This window comes from Galeopterus variegatus, unplaced genomic scaffold (genome assembly GCF_000696425.1).
Source record: "Galeopterus variegatus unplaced genomic scaffold, G_variegatus-3.0.2 Scaffold2997, whole genome shotgun sequence".
NCBI classification, from domain to species: Eukaryota; Metazoa; Chordata; class Mammalia; order Dermoptera; family Cynocephalidae; genus Galeopterus; species Galeopterus variegatus.
The window spans coordinates 185177-203034 of NW_007729108.1; the positions used below are offsets into that span (position 1 = coordinate 185177).

General features: G+C 39.5%; 1 pseudogene; it reads left to right on the top strand.

Annotated features, from left to right (window-relative positions):
• The first annotated feature begins 96 nt into the window (after positions 1–96).
• On the top strand, positions 97–1066 carry LOC103599537 (annotated as a pseudogene).
• Positions 1067–17858: the final 16792 nt, after the last annotated feature.

Genomic DNA, 17858 nt, shown 5'->3' on the forward strand with positions numbered 1-17858 from the left:
GGGCCATAATAATCATATACATTGTATATTGACAAAATAAAAATTTAATGAAAAAGAAAATAAAGCCATCAGTTCTGGGGAAGCCAGCAGTGCAGAATGATGACCATTCTTAGCAATCAGACTGTCAACATTTCAGAAAATGTCAACATTACTCTGAAGGGATGCACAGTGATGGAGTTTGGATGTGTTCCAAAAGTCATGTGGAAATTTGATCCCCAATGTGGCAGTGTTGGAAAATGAGTCATGGGGGTGGATCCCTCATGAATGGATTAGTGCTCTTCCTGGGTGAGGGGGAGTAATGAGTGAGTTCTCGCTCTATTAGTTCCCACAAGAGCTTGTTGTGTATAGGACCCAGGTACCTCCTCTCTTTCTCTCTCTTGCTTCCTCTCACCATGTGATCTGCTTGTACCCGCTGGCTGCCTGTCATTTTCTGCCATGAGTAGAAGTATCCTTAGGCCCATGCTAGATGCAGCTGTCCCAGAATCATAAGCCAAATAAACCTCTTTCCTTTATAAATTACCCAGTCTCAGATATTTCTGTTATACCAACACAAAATGGACTAAAACACACAGTTATAGTGAAGGGCCCCAGAGGAGGCCTGTGAAAGGATTTCAATAATGTCAATGTAGAGCTCAGTCTCCTTGAAAAGAAAAATAAGATGCTTCAGGTTGGCAAATGGTGGGGAAATAGAAAGGAACTGGCTACTGTACAAACTACCTGTAGTCATGACCAAGGCTGTTACACTGAGCTTCCATTACAAGATGAGGTCTATGTATGCTCACTTTCCCATCAACACTGTCATTCAGGAGAATGGGTCTCTTGTTGAAATCAGAAATTTCTTGAGTGAAAAATATATCCATAGGGTTTGAATGTGGCAGGTGTTGCTTGTTCACTCTCTCAAGCCCAGAAAGATGCGTTAATCCTTGAAGGAAACAACATTGAACTTGTTTCAAATTCAGCTGCTTTGATCCAGGAAGTCACAACAGTAAAAAACAAGGATATCAGTAAAATTTGGGGTGGTATCTATATCTCTGAAAAAGGAACAGTTCAGCAGGCTGATGAATAAGATCTAAGAGTTGCCCAGCCACAGAAGCTACAGGATGATTCCCAAGAAAATTTTAATGATGGAATAAAGATCTATACATTTGGGAAAAAAATAACAGGAGGAACTTGTAAAACTGTGTAAATACATGGAAATTAGACAAGATGCCCCTGTATGACCAGTGGGTCAATGAAGAAATAAAGGAAAAATTTAAACAAGTTTTTGAAATAATAAAAATAAAAACACAACATACCAAAACCTATGGGATACAGTAAAAGCAGTACTTAGAGGAAAGTTTATAGCAATAAACACCTACATCAAAAAAGTTTGAAAATTTTAAATAAAAAACTAATACTGTACCTCATGGCACTAGAAAACAAGAATAAACTAAACTTAAAATTAGTAGAAAAAAAGAAATTTAAAAATATTGGAGCAGAAACAAACAAAATTGATACAAAAGATTGACAAAGGAAAATACTTTTTTGAAAAGATAAACAAAATCAGCAAACCATTAACTAGGCTAATAATAAAAAAGAGAAGACCAAAATAAACAAATTCAGAAATAAAAGTGGGGACATTACATCTGATAGCACAGATATACAAAAAATCATTAGAAACTATTATGAACAACTACATGCCAACAAATTGAAAAACCTAGAAAAAAATAGATAAACTCCTGGACGTATAAAACCTGCCAAGATAGAACCATTTTCTTAGAAGAAAAATACCTGAACAGACTAATAACAAGAAACAAGATTGAATCGGTAATAAAAAGTATTCCCAAAAAGAAAAGACATGATGACTTCACTGCTGTGTTCTAACAAACTTTTAAAGAAGAACTGACACAAATTTTTCACAAACTATTCAAAAATATGTAAGGGAAGGGAATTCATTCTATGAGGTCAGCATTACCTTGACACCAAAACCAGAGAAGAACACAATAATAAAAACAACAACAACAACTATAGGCAAATATGTCAGATGAACATATATGCAAATATCCTCAACAACATACTTGCAAACTGATTCCCACAGAACATTAAAAAGATTATAACCATGGTCAAGTAGAATTTATTCCAGTAATGCAAAGTGGTTCAATATTTGAAAATTAATAAGTGTGATACATCAGATCAACAATCGGAAGGAAAAAAACCCCAATATGATCATATCAAGACATGCAAAAAAAGCATATGATAAAATTCAACATTTCCTTCATGATAAAATTCTCAATAAATTAGGTATAGAAAGAACATACCTCAACACAATTAAGGGCAAATATAACAAACCCACACCTAACACAGTGAATAAGAAAAAGTTGAAAGATTTTTCTCTAAGAACTGAAACAAGACAAGAATGCCCACTTTCACTACTCTTATTCAATATAGTTCTATAAGTTCTAGCTAGAACAATTGGGCAAGAAAGAGAAATAAAGGGCATCCAAATTGGAAATAATTAAATCAAATTGTCTTTGTTTTTAGATGTCATGATCTTAAATATAGAAAAACCTACAGACCCAACCAAAATATCCTTAGAATTAATAAATGAATTCAGTAAAGTTGCAGGATAAAAAATCGACATACGAAAATCCGTAGCATTTCTATACACCATTAATGAACCAGCTGAAAAAGTTATCAAGAAAGCAATCCCATTTACGATAGCTATGAATGAATAAAATATCTAGAAATAAATTGAACCAAAGAGGAGAAATAGCTCTGCTATGCAATTTATAAATTTTGATTAAAAAATTTTTAAAGGGCAGAAAAAAAATGGAAAGACATAAATTGGAAGAAATAATATTGATGAATGACCATACTACCTAAAGCAATCTACAGACTCAGTGCAATCCCTATCAAAACAGCAATGACATTCTTCACAGAATTAGCAGAAACAATTCTAAAATTTGTATGGATCCCAAGAGACTCCAAGTAGCCAAAGCAACCTGAGCAAAAAAGAGGAAAGCTGAAGGCATAAGACTACCTGACTTCAAAATATACCACAAAGCTACAATAAAACAACATGGTATTGGCATAAAAACAGACACATAGGCCAATGGGACAGAATAGAGAACCCAGATATAAATCCACATATTTCCAGCCACCTTGTTTTCAACAAAGGTGCAAAGAACATACATTGGGGAAAAAACAGTATCTTCAATAAGTGGTGCTGGGAAAATTTGATATCCATATGCAGAAGAATGAAACTAGATCCATATCTCTTACCATATGCAAAAATCAACTCAAAATGGACTAAAGACCTAAATATAAGACCCCAAACTATGAAGCTACTAGGAGAAATCATAGGGGAAATGCTCCAGGACATTGGTCTGGGCAAAAATTTTATAAATAAGACCTCAAAAATACAAACAACAAAAGCAAAAGAGCAAATATTTGAAAAATATTTATTTGACAAAGGATTAATACTCACAATATACAAGGAACTCAAACAGCTCAAAAGCAAATAAACAAACAATTGAATTTAAAAATGGGAAAATAATTTGAAAAGATATTTTCAAAATAAGACATATAAATGGCCAACAAATATATGAAAAAAAATTATTGGTATCACTAATAATCAGGAAATAAAAATTAAGACCATAATGACATCTCATCTCACCCCAGTTAGAATGACTATTACCAAAAAACCCCCAAATAAACAAACAAACAAACAAAAAACCCTCAAAATAATAAATGCTGGTGAGAATGCAAAGAAAAGGGAACTTATACATTGTTGGTGGGAATGTAAACTAGTACAGCCATTATAAAAAAATAAAAAGCATGAATGTTCCTCAAAAAATTAAAAATAGAAGTACCATATGATCCAGCACTCCCACTGTTGGGTATATATCCAAAGGGAAAAAAATTTATCCTTGTATAAATTAATCCATTCATGAGTGTGTAGTCCTCATGATCCAATCACCTCTTAAAGGCCCCACCTTTCGTTTCACCATATTGGGGACTAAGTTTCAACATGAATTTTTTTTTTTCCTTTTTGTCTTCTTTCGTGTCTGGCAATGGATCGCAACCCTTAGTGTTGCGCCCGTACCGAACCGGGACTGGCAACGGGATCGCAACCCTCGGTGTTGCTCCCACACCTTGCTCAGCCAGTGAGCGGGAACCGGTCTGTATGTGGGATCCGAACCCTCGGTGGGAGCGCCACTGCACTCCCAAGTGGCGCACCGTAGCAGTGCGCCACCGGGCCGGTCCGAATTTTTTTTTTAAGATGACCGGTAAGGCGATCTCAACCCTTGGCTTGGTGTTGTCAGCACCACGCTCAGCCAGTGAGCAACCAGCCATCCCTATATGGGATCCGAACCCGTGGCCTTGGTGTTATCAGCACCGCACTCTCCTGAGTGAGCCACGAGCCGGCCCCTCAACATGAATTTTTGAGGGCACAAAAATTTAACCCATAGCAAGCTGAGATCATATCACATAAACTGATCATGTGAAGTTCAGGGGAAGAATGTTCCAGGCAGGGGAGTGGTTAGTGCAAAAATTCTGAGATGAGAAATAGCTCACTATGTCTGAGAAATAGAGATATGAGTAGCATAGTTTCATAACAATGGGTGAGAAAAAAAGTGTTAAGGGAGAATATCAGAAGGATAGGTAAAAGGCAGATAATATGAGACTCTGGGAGCTAGACAGGATTTAAATCTCTATATTGTTAATACAATGAGAAGTTATTAGAAAGTGTTAAGCAAGGGATATAATTATATTTACATTATGAAAAAAACTTTGGCTGCTGTATAAAGAATAGATTGCTACAGAGCAAGAGTGGAAACAGAAAGACCAATTAGGAGACTATTATAATGGTCCTGATTTGGCATTTGGATTAGTGTGGTAGCAAAGAAACACACAGATTTGTTTCACATTTTTGAGATAGTCAATGGGATTAGGTGGTTGTGGGGAAAATAAGATACTTTAGTGAGGCTCCCTTGGCTCAGGTCTGGTAGGGGGTCAAGCAGCATATTCTTAATTCTTTGTAAACAAGTTGTGTGTGGGTGGAGCTAGAGCGCATGTGCACCAATGTATCATTTTTCCTTTTTGTCTTTTTTTCCCATGACCGGCAATGGGATCACAACCCTCGGTGTTGCTCCCGCACCTTGCTCAGCCAGTGAGCGGCCGGTCTGTATGTGGGATCCGAACCCTCGGCGGGAGCGCCGCCACGCTTCCCAATTATCATTTTAGTTATTTGCTATTGTGTGTTCTTCAGTTTAAAGCAGAAGCTGGCTGCAGAGCTCACATCTAAAAATAGAGCATGTTTACTCTGCTGGCAGCTGCTCAGTTTTTCTGTGGACTCTGCAGGTACCAGTTGAGTTTCTGAGTTTCTCTTTGTACTGTTTAGCTATTAGATGTGTGTGTGCTGAATAAAGACTATTCCGACTTCAGCCAAGGCTCCAAGGACGTTTTTGCCCATTACCTAGCTCACAGACCTGCATGTGAAGGGTTTGTGAATGGGCTTGAGGGGTCTGTGAGCTCCAGACCCAGCCCTACCTCAAGGTTAAGCCCTACCTTTGATTAAGAGAATCAATAATAACTTATATTCAGGCTTTTGGTTACACTGCATGAGATGCCATTTAGATTTCCAAGAGGAGCTAAGATAGGAAGAGGCTCAGTTTCCCTGGGCTCAGGTTATAGGACATGCCTCTGGGTTCCAAGCCATTCCCCAAGGTTTCAAGTCCTTCCTCTAGGCCCTCCCATAGAGGAAAGTTACTGTTGCTAGTTAGACCTAATTTTGGCACTAACATGAGGAAATTGAGAACTCAAGGGGCTGGCTTATACAAATCCAGTAGCTTGGTATGGCCAGTAGAGAAGGATTATATTGAACAATACTAACCTGTGCAATCTGCTTCTGTAAAACAAGCTTGCTCTTACTTAGCAACAGCGAAGCTATCTTAAAAGCTGTTACACCAGGGGACACACACACACACCTCCCCCTCCTAGGACCTGCTAGACACACAGGATGTTTTGCGGCTGCGAAAACAGATGGCTTGCAAAATCTGAAATATGTAGGTTGCAGCAGAGCATAAAATTTTCCACATAAGCATGTTTTCAAAGAGGCTTTTGGGTAAGGGTCTTATCACACCTGGGTATGTAGGGCAAGAAGTGCGGTTGCCTGAGGAGGGGTCTTAGCAAGAGCTGACCTATTTCTCATCTACACAGGAAGGAGCTGAGAGCTGACAGCCTGTGGTTTTCTTGCTAACACAGGCACAAGTTTGTAACCACAGAGCTATAAGGCACAGAAGTATTCAGATGTTTTTATGTTTTTTTATTGCAAAGCCGAACCAGCAGATGGCCAAGTGTTTATCAGTAAAGAAGCCTAAAGGGAAATTACCTAAAAACAGATAGATGCCAGCCAATAAGTTTTAAGGTCACTTAAGTTAGCCAATAAGCGCTGCTTACTGCTTTGTCTCCTGGCTGCCAGAAAAACTTCCCCCCCAAAATGTATAAAAAGACAGCTAAAGAGCCTAACGGGGTCTCACCCCAGCTTGGCGGTGAGATCCCTACGGGTTGGAAATAATAAACCTCTTGCTGATTGCATTGCTCCTGGTCTTGTGGTCTCTTTGAGGCGAGTCTTCCCGTTCTATGTGAGATTGGGTTTTAGCCCAAATCTTACTATATAACCCTGGTAGCTGAATGACCCTCCACTAGGGATGCTAAAGGTCACAGAATGTTCTTGAAAATGTCTGGTGCATGCAATGAGATTTGACCAATGGACATTCTCCAAAAAGAAGACCAACTGAGCATGTGCAAAACTATGTTACATAACTGGGAACCACCCCCTTTATTGAATATGCATAGTTGCAAAACTATAAAAGCCAGATCCCAGCGGAAGGTGAGGCTGTTGCTCCCTGTCCTAGAGCCGGCCCACTCTCTGCCTGTGAAGTGTGTATTTCTTTCTTTTTGTATCAGACTTACTTTCAGCAAGTTGTTGTTCACTTTCCTGGGGCCAGCCCACACATCACCAGCTGCAGTGTGTGTGCTTTCTTTTGTATCAAACTTACTTTCAGCTAGTGGCTGCTCATTCTCCTGAGCCAGCCTGCACTCCGTACTAAACTTTAAGTGTGTATTTCTTACTTTTGCATTAAACTTGGTGTGAGCCCTGCTCAGTCTCTGGAGCTAAGCTGCACTGTCTGTGAAATCTGTATCTCTTATTCATTATATTAAATTTACTTTTGAATTCTTTCCTGTGGTGGAGTCAAGAACATGGTGAGAGGATGGGGTGGATTGAGGCCAACTATCAGGCCCCTCAGACCCTTCCTCCAGCATCAGAGATGAAGAAGAGGGAGGTAGACATGAGTGTGGACTCCTGAGGGAAGGCTACAGGTTAAGATAGAGGTTTGGGGGTCATAGTGTACAGGTGGTATTTAAAGTTAAAGGGACATGTTACCTAGAGCATTGATAAAGGAAAAAGAAGAGGAGGTGCAGATTTGAGCCCTCAGGTACTCCAATATTTAGACGTCCTGTGCATTAAAATTGATATTCAACACTGTACCCCACAAATATGCATAATCAATTATTTTTTCAATTAAAAAAAAGATGTCAATTAGAGAAGAGCCAACAGAGCAGAATGAGAAAGAGAAGTCACTGAAGTAGGAGGAAAATCAAAGTGCAATGTCACCAAGAGAAGAATATATTCAAGGATGAAAAGAAGAGTTATTTGAATCATATATGTTTAGGGGTCTCAAGATTACATCGTTATCCCTGAGACCATAGTTTTACCCATTGGCTTCTGAGCCAAGCACCAAATGTCTGAACCTACAGTTTTATAACATGGCAACAGATGTCCATGTTGTTCTTGATAAGAGTAGTCTCAGTAGAGCAATTAGGACATAAACCCATATATAATGCACTGTGGAGAAAATGTAATATGAGGTAGTAGAGAAAGAAACTGGAATTGACCCTTGGGTTTGCCATCAAGTACAGGAGAATATGTGTGTGTGGTGCAAGAGGTTTTGGGGGTTTTTTTTCTTTTTTTTTAGGGTAGTAGATTGTAAAACATATGTACATGCTGATAGTAATGGTAAAATAAGAACTGATAATATAGAAGAAAGAGAGAGATGGGAGGGAAAGAGAGAGGGAGGGAGAGGGAGAAGGTACTGTTAGAAGGGAATGTTTCAAAAGTATTATATTCAATACTCCATTTAATGGTTTCCACCAAAATTTTATTTATTTATTTATTTTGATTTAATTTTGGTATGTAACATACACTACTGGAATTCAATGTTTGTTTCATGTTAACATGTTTTCAAAAATCAACACTATACAAAAAGGTATACTTCAAGAAGCATCACCATCCCTGTCCCTTCTTCCCCATTCCCTCCATCTCCCTTAGTTTACAGTTTACCATTCCTCTGCTTCTTTTAAAACAGCAGCTAGGGCCGGCCCGGTGGCGCACTGCTACAGTGCGCCGCTTGCGAGCACGGTGGCGCTCCCGCCGAGGGTTTGGATCCCACATACAGACCAGTTCCCGCTCACTGGCTGAGCGAGGTGCAGGTGCAACACTGAGGGTTGCGATCCCGTTGCCGGTCCCGGTCCGGTATGGGCGCGACACTGAGGGTTGCGATCCATTGCCGGACACGAAAAAAGACAAAAAGGAAAAAAAAAAAACCAGCAGCTAATGCACATGTATCAGTCAGAGTTCTACCAGAGAAACAAAATATGTGTGTGTGTGTGTGTGTGTGTGTGTGTGTGTGTGTGTGTGTGTGAGAGAGAGAGAGAGAGAGAGGGAGAGAGAGACAGAGAGAGCACAAGAGATTTACTGGTTTATGGGACTGTGGGGTTGGCTAGGCAAGTCTGAAATCTATAGGGCAGGTCTTCAGGAAGGCAGGCTGGAAACTCCCATGTAGGAGCTTCAGTCTGCATGCAAAATTTCTTTTTTTTCATGGAAACCTCAGTTCCGCTTTTAAAACCCTCAACTGATTGATCAGGTGCATCCAGCTTAACTTAAATTCAACTAGTTGTAGATTATTAATCACACGTGAAAAAAAAATCATTGCAACATCTAGCGCACTACTTGATTAATACTGTACTATAGCCACATTGATGAATAAAACCAATCATCACAGCCCATTCTTTTCAACTTGGCACCCATATGCATCTCTTTAAATCATATTTAATCTCCAAAGAAAGACAGAAACAAAGAAATATTTCCACCTAACATGATTACCATGATACAACATCGTTCTGCATATAACCAAAAATGCACTAATTCTTTTTCCAGCAGAAAATGCAGAGTTCTCGGGCGATATTCACTTTTCTCTTTGATATTTTCTAATGTAAATACCATGATATAAAATTACCTACTAATACATTTTCATTTCTTCTTTTTTCTTTTAAAATTTATTTATTTACAATTATTATTATTATTTTTACATTCTAAGATGTTGCAAAGCAGTTGGGGTGGAGGAGGAGACAGGAAGGGAGAGGGGGCTAGGGGAAGGAGGAAGAAAGAGGAAGGGGGAATGGTCGAGGCCTGTGGCACCCCCCTCATTCCAGCAGAGGAACCCAGGGGCCTTCCAGTAGTGGCTCGGTCATGGCTGGGCTGGATGCATCAAGGGGCATGGCTGAGGCCCTCAGCCCCTCCCCCAAGTTCAGGAGCCTGGGGCACTTCCAGTGGTTGCCATTGCTGGGCTGGACATGGATGTTGGGAGGGCATGGCTGAGGCCCTCGGTCCCCAACACCCTGCTATGGGAGCCTAGGGCACCTCTGGTGGTGGCTCAGTGGTTATCGCTGAGCCAGATGCAGATGTCAGGGGGGCATGGCTGAGGCCCTTGGCCCTCCCACTGCCCCAGCTTGGAAGCCTGGGGCACTTCTGGCAGTGGCCTGGTGGTCATCACTGGGCTGGATGCAGACATGGGTGTGTGTGGCTGAGCCATTGTCAGCTCGGTAGCCTGGCGGTTTTCCGATGGGGACTCAGTCACTGCAGGGATGGATGCGGACATTAGGAGGGTGTGGCTGAGGCCCTCGGCTCTCTTCCCACCCTGGCATGGGGACTTCCATTCCTTCTAGGTTTTATAGTTGTTCTTTGGGGGTATTAGACCTTTACTGGTTAATATCAAAATTTTTTCTCTGATCTGTGAGTTTTTTGTTTTTTCTTTCACTTCTGTTCTGTATTATTAGCTACCTCCACCACTTAAACTCTGAACTGGAACTAATTCGTTTGCTTACTTCTAAAATGGATGAACTTCTTGTGGGGACCAGCACTCAAGCCCTGTAGTTGAGCTAAATTTCTGCTTTGCTCCTGATTCTCTGGGGAAGGCTATTTGTGCAGCTCAGGTTTTAATTGTTGACCTTATAAACACTTCTGTGTCTTGTGAAATCTGGTACCCCTGGGTTGTGTGGGCAACTCGTGTGGGCCTGAGTCTTTTCAGCAAACTACACCCCTGCAGATCTATAGTCCTGACCAGTCTCCACTGAGACTGGCAAATCAGCTGTCCATGCTATGCCCCAATGTTCCCCCAGTGGGCCGGTCTCCCCCATCCCCTGCACCCCAAACACTTCCCGTGGGATGGGCCATGCACTGGTCCCTTGTGATGACTCACCAGCCCTCTCAGTGGCTCCTTTTCTCAGTTGCCTGTAGCCCCTTGCTCCTATGTGGGAATACTGTTACTGGTCTAGCTGGCCTGGGGGCCACCAAGGCTCTCTTCTCCCCAGCAGCCTCTGAGCAACTTCATATGAAGGGCACAGCTGTGGCTTTTGCCAGCTCTTGCTCCATGTGCTCACCAGCACCAAACTTGAAGTGGCTGGGGCTCGAAACAGTCAAAATGGTCCTTTCTTTCTCTCCTTGCAGCTTCTCCTGCCTTCATGAACTCCATAGATCTCTCCTCCTCTTCTCCCGGGCTCTAGAGGCCCCAGCTTGGCAGTTGTTGCTTTTCAATAGCTGTAAATTGGATGACTGTGGGAGAGAGTGAAACTGGGTGCCAATTATTCTGCCACCTTGACCGTAAGACCAATACATCTTATCTTAGATGATAAGAGAGGGAAAATTTTGATATATGCACAAATATATTCATGACAAATAAGAAAGATTCAGAAAAATTAGTCTTTGTTTCTGCAAATGAAAATATGATCATAGCTGATATATATAACTGCTTTCTTTCACTCCCCATTTCATGTTCCAATAACCCTCAGGAAGTACCTCAGCTGATCATCATTCTTTGCCTGGTGGCGTGACCCAAAACTTCATTCCTGAAAGGTCTAAACTGTAAGCAGCCCTGCCTAATTTGGTTTATTTTTGTAGTTTACCATTGACTTGAATAACAGAACATGGTAGTAGTAAGAAATGCCCTACGGGGCCTCTTGCATTCCAGACATTCTCTTCTTTATATCCATAGTGCAGAAGCAGCCTAATTTTCTTCTTGGTAATCAGGATCAATCACCCCAGTCAGTACAGTAATTCCCTTCTTTGCCTGTTGACTCAAAGGCAAGAGGAACCCAAAGTAGTGGTGGCGGTCTTACCTTCCAGTTCAGGGAATCGTCATTTTTCTGGGTGGGTACATTTCTCCCTTTGAAACTAAGGCCTCTTAGCCAAGAGAGCATAATGCTATGGGGATGGGAAGCAAAAATTTTGCTAGTTGATCACTACGGGTAATAGTGAGTGGTGCAACTCCATTTCTACTCCTTAATTCCTGGACCTGTAAATCCTAGCAGGATGAAGGAAACAGTACTATATATTGGATGCTGATTTAGAGCATAGGCACCCTCTTAGAGGACATTGCATCAGCTCTGCAAGGTGTTGCCATCTAGTGGATGCTGTAAGTGAGTCTTCAAAAGGCCATTCCACCATTCTATCCAGCCAGCTACTTCAGGATGGTGGGGAATATGGGAAGACTAGGAAATTCCAGAGCATGAACCCATTCCCACCTTTCATTTGCTATGAAGTGTTTTTTGGTCAGAAGCAATGCTGTGTGGAATACCGGGATGATGGACAAGGCATTCTGTAAGTACACAAATGGCAGTTTTGACAGAAGTGCTGTGTGTAGAGGACACAAATCTATATCCAGAGTAAATGTCTTCTCCAATAAGAACACGACACCGCCCCTTCCATGATGAATGTTGCCCACGTGTTCAACCAGCCACTAGGTAGCTGACTGATCACCCTGGGGAAAGGTGCCAGCCACATCACGAACCCAGTGTTAATCTCTTCTGCTGGCAGAGTGGGTGCTGCACAGTAACTGTAGCAAGATTGGCATTGGTAATTGGGACGTCTCTGCTGATCCCTGGTACAACCTTAATTCCTGTCACCAACACTATAGGGAGAGGAAGGAAACAGGTAGAATGGTCAAGGATAGAAACTAAATTTCTCTGGATACATTCACTGCTTTTTTTTTTTTTTTTTTTTGACCGGTAAGGGGATTGTTACCCTTGGCATGGTGTCATCTGCACTGCACTCAGCCAGTGAGTGCACCGGCCATCCCTATATAGGATCCAAACCCATGGCCTCAGCACTACCAGCACCGCACTCTCCCGAGTGAGCCACGGGGCTGGCCCCATCCATTGCTTTTTGATATTTTGATAGTAATGATAATGGAATAGGAAGTGATAAACTGGGAAGACATTGAATCAGGTGTAGAACATCATAGACTATATAAACCTTTGTTAATGATCCGTCCTATTGAGCTGGACTTAAAATTTATATTTATGCTCTCATAATGTAGACACCTATCATAAGCAGTCAAACGCTTACTGTCATTTTACAATCTAGAATGATCTCTAGAGGCTATGACAGACTGTATTTTCCATAGATACTTATGTTGTATATTTATTTTATCCCACCTGCTCTCCTTAGAGATAACTCACACTCTTCCCACTGGGAGATGGGATGTTTGTTCCTCCCCTTTAATCTGGTGGGAACTGGTAACTGTCCTGACCAATGAGGCACAGTGGAAGTAGTGCTATGTAACTTACAAGCCTATGTCATAAAAAGAGTGAAACTTCCACCTAATTCATTTTCACTCAGATCACTCATTCTAGGGGAAGCCAGCAGCCATGTTGTGAGAATACTCAAGCAGTTCTGTGGAAAGGAACCAACTTACCAACAACAACTCTCCAGCCATGTGATTATATAACTTGGAAGTAAATCTTTTAGCCCTGGTTAACCCTTCAGATGACTGCAGCCTCAGCTGACATCTGACTACAATTTCATGAGAGATCCCAAGCCTGAAATTCTCAAGAAAGCCACTCCCAAATTTTAGACCCACAGAAATTGTAAAAGATAATGAATTAGATTACTATTGTTTTACACCACTGAGTTTTGGGGATGATTTTATATGCATCAATAGATAACTAATACAGGAACTGTTTGGTATAATATTAGATCAGGTGTGACTTGAAATTAGGTTAAACATTATAAATTACAAAGACTTTAATCAACCAGAAAGTCTTCCAACTCTATGTGAGTTTGACAAAATTATCTATCATTAGTTTCACTCCTAGATTGCAACTTCAATTGGAATAAAACACCCTGGTCGAGAGAAACCATTTGACAACTACTTCTCCAAAAACTAGGACAGAAAATTTTTGTTAGAACCTGAGGGGGTGAGAGGAGATGGCATGGTTTATGGGAGAGATATTCACTCTTTTTTTGTATCAGCGATTGTCCTTCCTGTCTCATTGTCTATTGCTTTACGTATCCATACAAAAGCTGATCCAGATTTAGGTATATTGATGTACAGAACTATTCGTGGTAGGAATTGGGAGGTAGGGAGGGAGGGAGAGGGTTCTTTCTGATTAATTATTGATTCTGCACAGTTTCTGAGCACCTCTCCTCCAGAAGAACAGAATATTAACAGCATAGCTTGCTCACAACTGCCACTTCAAGACAAAAATTGCTCCCAGAGGGTCCTGCACAGGATGTTGGGAACAAGAGCCTTTCCCTCAAGATTTATTTTGCTAACTGAACTTTGGCCCACATCCCTCTTCCAATGGCTGTCATCATCTTCATATGAAGAAAACCATTTGCTCTGGGATGTGGACTTTAGAGATATATCTGTGTTCCTAATACACAATATTAGTTCTTATTCTCATGGTCAAATATTAGTTTTTATGGTGTTCTCTAAAAAAGAGAGTATTCAACTGCAAATAATCAGGGGAATCTGGTTGCACATCACAATTACCATGAAATTCATAAAGTGAATAAATCCAGTCTGAATAAACATAGATTCCTGAGTTCTGCACCAGATTTTATGAATCAGATACCTTGATGCTTCCTTGACCTAACCCATACTTTAAACAGTACATCCCCGGATGGTTCTGATGGAATAGGATCAGTTGTGGATCAGCATCTGGGACATAGTTATCCATATGGTGTTTAAAGCTGGGAGAAGTACAAGATGGGAATGTGAGTGGGAAACACAATTGAACAATCAGCAGGATCCCAAGATTATGAAACATGTACACAGATTTTCTTTTTATCTAGTAGCAGAGGAAACTTAGGGTGGGATGAGACACAGGAGAGATCTCCAGACTCTCCAGTCTCTGCAGAGTACATTCTAGAATATAGAGGACTGCCTGGATTGAAAAAACAAACTTTCTTATTAAGATATACTCAGAAATTCACACTGGGGGAGCTCATAGAAATATAACCAGGTTGTTCTAGAGTTGTCTCCCAGTGAGGTCAAGACTGAGAATGAGGCAAGACTTTCATTTTCTTGTTTTGTGTTTTAGCAGCCACAAGATGGAGCTCGATTGCTAATGAGTTAGTTTTTATTAGCACTTGAGACCAAAGCCAGTGATGCCAGAATTATTTATTGCCTTTGCCTTTGACCCCTCACTTTTCCCTGTCCTAGGAGATCCAAATTTAGAAAATTATAGTGCCTGTAAAAATGGCCACCCTACTTCCAGCAGCCTAAATCCAGAAGCTATAAAGCTTTCCTGGTGTAAAGGAACAGGGACCGAGTTTGACTGACTTATTTTTTTAAACTTTAAAAATGTAGAATATGATAAACCCCTCCACAAAAAAATGTACAAAAGATAAACATAAAGATTAATACATTTTTGTAAAATAAACACCCATGTAGACCGATGCAAATCAAAAAATAGATCATCTCAGCATTCCAGAAACCACCAGCCATAACATAGTTCTCACTGGTAATTGTCTTCCACAATTGTAATCACTGTCTTTACTATTATGGTAATTAATTCATCACTTTCCTTTATAGTTTTACGAGATGTTTATGTATCCCTAAATTTTATAGCTTAATTTTGCTGACTTAAAATTTTTTTATGTAAACAGAATTATATTTATATACCGTTTTATGTCTTCTATTTTCTAAGCATAATATTTAAGATTCATCTATATTAATGTAGTTTTAAAAATATTTTGTTGTTGAATAATTATTGTATGAATACACTACAATTTGTTCATTCTATTGTTGACGAACTTTTAGATTGTTTACAGTTTTTGGCTACTACAAACAATTCTGCAGTGAACATTTGTGAACATGTATGTTGCTGAACATGAATAAATATAATTGAGAGTATTTATTTAGGTGTAAAGTTGCTGGGCAAAGGAGAGCCTTTCAAAAAAATGTCTTAACAGGAATCTCAAGTATACACAAAAGTAAAGAAAATAGTATAATTATTCACCAGTTGCAATGATTATAAATATTTTACCAATAATTTTATTATTTATCTTCCCCTTCCTTTCTTTTACTCTGGAATATTTGAAAGCAAATTCCAGATATTCTATCATAAATTACTTCAGTCTATATCTGTAACAGATAATGACTCTAAAGACAATAGACACGATACCAGTATCACATCCAAACAATCAATCATTCCTTACCTGGATTGATATTTCTTGGCCAACCTAATCAGTTTCCAGATATACACCAAAAAGTTATTTTCCTGAAATGTAGCAATGGTCTTTATAGCTGTGACAATGGAGAAAAGCAGGGAAAAAACCCCTAAATTTCATACTATCTTATAATTTACCTCTCAGACAAACCCACACACATGAAAAGGGATGTTTGTGTGTACAGAGTTATTTGTTGTAGCATTGTTAGTAACAGCAAAAAATCAGAAACAATTTAAATGTTCATTAAATGTGTCTGGTTAAATAAATTTTGTTACATTTTTCCAATGGAGTACAATGCAGGAAATAAAAAGAACAAGAAACTTTCTGAAGACAGAAGCAAAGAAAATACTTATGCTATGGCCAGCATCACCTTAACGCCAAATTCAGACAAAGACTTGCAGGAAAAGAAAATTAAAGACCAACATCTCTCATGAACATGATGCTAAAATTCACAAGAATGTATTAGTAAGTCAGACCCAACAAAGCATAGAAAAATTATACAGGAGTATATAAAACAAAGTATAAGCAACACATGATGGGTTGCTTAGTGATGGGAGTAAGTTCTGAGAAATGCATCATCAGGCAATTTTGTCATTATGTGAATATAATAGAGTGTACTTACACAAACAACGATATAGCATTACTACATACCTAGGCTATATGGTATAGCCTATTGCTCCTAGGCTACACCACCATCATATATGCAGTTATGTCATTGATCATAACATTGTTATGCAGCACATGACTATATAAAAAATTTATTTTTCCCAGGTCTGTGTCCATATTTGAAAACCAATTAATGTACCCATCATACCAACAGACTAAAGAAGAAAAATCACACAATTGTATTAACAGATATAGAAAAAGCATTTGACAAAATCCAACACTCATTCATGGTGAAAACTCTCAGTAAAATAGGAATAGAGATAAACTTCCTCAACTTAATAAAGAATGTTTACAAGAAACCTACAGCCTGCATCATACTTAATGGTGAGAAACTTGAAGCTTTCCCACTAAGATCAGAAACAAGGCAAGGATGTCTCCTCTCATAATGCTTTTCAACGTTTTACTGGAAGTCCTAGCTAATGCAATAAGACAAGAAAAGGAATTTAAAGTTATACAGATTGAAAAGGAAGAAATAAAACTGTCTTTGTTCACAGATGACATGATTATCTATGTAGAAAATCCAAAAGAGTGGACAAAAAGCCTCCTGGAACTAAAAAGTGGCAAGGTGGCACAATACAAGGTTTATACAAAAAGACTATCATTTTCCTGTATAGCAGCAATGAACAAGTGGACTTTGAAATTAAAAACACAATAGCATTTACATTAGTACACCTCAAAATGAAATACTTAGGTATGAATATAATAAAATATGTACAAGATCTATATGAGGAAAACTACAAAATTTGAATGAAAGAAAGCAAAGCACTAAAAAAAGATCAAGAGAGATTTCATGTTCATCACTAGTGTATTAGTCCATTTCTGTTGCTTATAACAAAGTACATGGAACTGGGTGATTTATAAAGAAAATGAAATTTATTGCTAACAGTTTTGGAGGCTGGGAAGTCCAAAGTCCATCTGGTGGTGGTGACAGTGACCCAGGGGTCTCACATTACAAGGTGGTGGAAACAGAGAAAGCAAAGAGAAAGACAGATTTTCCTCTTCTTTTAAAGCCCTCAGAACCACACCCTGAACAGCATTTAAAATCCATTCATTACTGCATGGTCCTGCAATCCAATCACCTCTTCAAGGCCCCATTTTACAATTACCATAAGAGGAATTCCCACCCTCTTAACAGTCACAGTGATGGCTAAGTTTCTAATACATAAAACTTAGGGGACACAATTCAAGCTTCAATGAGTTTTGGGGGGACATAATTCAATCCACTACATTCCACCCCTGGCCCCCAAAACTCATGTCTCTTCACATGCAAATACATTCATTTCATCCCCAAAGTCTTAACTTGTTTCAACTCAAAAGTCCAAAGTTCAAAGTCCTTCTGTTAAATCAATATAAG